At 46.5% G+C, this 3,057-nt stretch overlaps 1 long non-coding RNA gene across 1 annotated transcript; it reads right to left on the bottom strand.

The window, feature by feature from the left end:
* Positions 1–458: 458 nt before the first annotated feature.
* On the bottom strand, positions 459–1,090 carry LOC116077922. Its single transcript, XR_004113376.1, has 2 exons — positions 975–1,090; positions 459–843 (listed from the first exon to the last, which is right to left on the bottom strand). It is a non-coding gene; the product is annotated as an uncharacterized LOC116077922 (long non-coding RNA).
* Between the last annotated feature and the right edge of the window lie 1,967 nt (positions 1,091–3,057).

Genomic DNA, 3,057 nt, shown 5'->3' with positions numbered 1-3,057 from the left:
CATGTGCTTTCCTTCCACCTCCTTCTCTGTCCACCCTCCCTCACTCCCACTCCTCCTTCTTTCAGCTCCACCTTCCCTTTCACTGCCCAATCACCAGCTCTAGCCTTTATTTTACAAATTAAGGTGGGAAGAAGGTTTACAGGAAGTCACCTGAGTGCTGACTCATTCCTTGTTAGAAGGCCCTTTGCAGGTGAAGGGAATTAGCATCAAATTACAAATAGCCCCAGAGCTATCTGAAACACACTCCCCCACGTCCTGATAACCTTTTCTCCCCCACTACTTCTGGTAGGTGGTAGGCTAGAAAGGAGGTTGAAGTGTTTTAAGAACCCTTATTTAAGGTAGGTTTTGAAAAATCTGAGTGTACATATATTGTTCCTCTTCATGGGGCCCGTGTAAAGCTGTCACAGCCTTTCTTTGGTTTGATGAGTTTGATAGGCTCTCTAGCTTCATTTTCCTGATGTGATTTTAATATGCCCATGTGTACGTTGATATGGTCACAATTTATCTTGATTAGTATATAGAAGGCACTCTTCTTACTCTTAGGAATAAGGTGTTTATCAGTTAGTGCCTCATAGGTGGTGCTGAACAGATAATGCACATGCATCCACCAAGGTAAAGGGCCGTCCCTTCTCTGTGCTGGCACTCACAATGGAGTCAAAAGCTGCTTGTAAAATGGAGCTTCTCAGGCCAAGGCATGACCTCAGAAGCCACTGTTTCACACAATGTGGACTAAGTTAACCTGAGGTCCACACTGGTGGAATGGCAACTCGTTTTAAATGGCTTCTGCTCTCCTTTGTGTGAAACCCATCTTCCGCAGACAAGCCCAGACCTGTTCTCACCATCCTAGCAGACGGCAAGAGGCAAAGACAGAAATAAGCAAAGTTTAGGACAGGCTTGGTATCATTCTGCACCTGCGTGACTGAACACAGCAAACTCTCAAGAACTCCTGAGTTCTGTGAGGGAGATGGACTCACCTTCTTCAGGACAGGAGCTTCAAAAGCCTTCTAGATAGGAGGAAAAAGGATGGGCCTGATTCACATTTAGAGTTACATCCCCTGCCAGCACTATGAATGTGGCATCTATGTTCAACAGAATCAGCGTCCCCATTTCCTTAGTGGACCTCTGTCTATGGTGGCTTGTTATGTCACAATATGTGATGGATGTAAGCAGGCATCATACACCCTTAAGAGGATCCTACATCCTTGGTGAATCACTTTTACCATCTACAGGATGAAAACTAAGATACTACAGGTTTTCAGTCCTGGCTAATGTCCCACAGCGGGGCTGTAGGGAGAGCCAGGCTTCTCAGCATCCCACCCCAGAATGGCAGATGTCTGCCTCCCCAGCATCAGCAAATTGAGGGAGGGGGGCTGTCCTTTGCATCCTCCGTAGAGCCAAAGGCTTCTAAATCGAGCTTCTTCTGGATCCCACTGCTCAGCTCCCTGAGATGGGGATGCTGCCTGCCTCACCCCTGAAGCTTAATTAAAATGAAGATGAAGTACTCTCCATGACGGGCCATGCTTGGTGGCAGTCACTGTGCCAAGGACCCGGCGGGCCTTCTGATGTTGAGCATCCTTTTCCAGCCTCTGCACTGGCTCAGCTTCCTCCGGGAGCCTCATTATAATTCCTTTGGTAATTAAAACAACAGATGTTATAATTAAAAGGCTCCTCATTAAATCACAAATAACTGAAGCTTGAGGTGGGGCCTCATGGAACCGTGTCACCAAGTCACCTTTAGAGGGAATAAAAAGCAGGTGAAGGGGGTTGGGATCACAGGCTTAGTACTGCAAAAGGCAGCCAGGCAAGGAGCTCATGAGGTAGCTACAGAGCTGCCTGGGGAAATCCTACCAAGGCTCTGGGCTCCCAGGGAAGGATGGAGTTAGGCCCCCAAAACTTTGGTTAGTTAAAGGCATAACCCCAGTAGGAGGAGCCTTAGGGGTATCTTTCTTTCTCATTGCTTCCTGAGGGAGTTCCCAACACAGTTAAAAACTTAGCTGAAAAAGGGGGAGCTTGGCAGAAAGGAGTTCAGGATACATGGTTCTTAATTTGCCTTGGCCACTGACTCTCTCACTGTCCTTGAGCAAACCTTGCCACCAAGCCACAGTACCATACTCTGGAAAATGTTGAGAATAACATATTGGATGTTTGTAAACCCTATAGCTCCTGTCTAGAGGACAGACGGGCAGAAGCATGAGACCTGGACTGCTGGGACTGCTAGGAATTGCCTCTAAATAACATCTCATGGAGGAGCCACTAAAACAGAGCCACTAAAGCTGTGGCCCACAGATAGTTTCCCATATACATGTGTGATGTGTGTGTGGTGAGGGATGCTTAACATTGGATCAAATCCTCACCCAGGATGGTGAGATGCTGTCTTTAACCCCATTTTCATTTCTTTCTGGCCAAGTTGTTGGCCTGGAGGGAGCTATAGAGAGTTCAGAGAAGTAATAAGATGTTCTTATTGAGCTAACCTGGTCTTAGCCCTTCACTGGGACAGAGGAGAGGATAAAGCTCTACCAACCAGTCCCATGTTGCTTTCTAACTTCTGTCCTTCTTCCTAGACTTATCCTTAGGTGCTTTCATTCCCTACCAGCCTGTTTCCCTAGTGTAAACTGAGAGCAACGAGCCTTACCACCACCACCACCACCACCACCAAGTTGTCTTGGGTACTTAATGACAGAACAGTGAAATCAAATGCTCTTGCAGTACTTGTCAAACTGCAAGAACTTTCTAGAACTTTACATTCATTCATTTCATCCTTATAACATCCTTATGGGAGTGTGTGATGGTTGGCATTGTCAACTTGACATGACCTGGAATAGCCTGGAAAGAAAATCTCAATGAGTGTCTTAGGTATTGTTCTGTTGACATGAAGAGGCACCATGACCAAGGCAACTCTTATAAAAGAAAGCCTCGGGGGACTGGGGGTGGGACTTGTTTACATTTTCAGAGGGTTAGCCCATTATCACTATGGCAAGAAGCAGACAGCCATCATACTAGAGTAGTAGCTAAGAGCTTTATATCCTGATCCACAGACAGCAGGCAGAGAAAGAGAGA

Source organism: Mastomys coucha, unplaced genomic scaffold, assembly GCF_008632895.1.
Source record: "Mastomys coucha isolate ucsf_1 unplaced genomic scaffold, UCSF_Mcou_1 pScaffold5, whole genome shotgun sequence".
Lineage (NCBI taxonomy): Eukaryota > Metazoa > Chordata > Mammalia > Rodentia > Muridae > Mastomys > Mastomys coucha.
The sequence above is the reverse complement of the archived record's forward strand: the minus strand, read 5'-3'. Positions and strand labels throughout refer to the sequence as shown.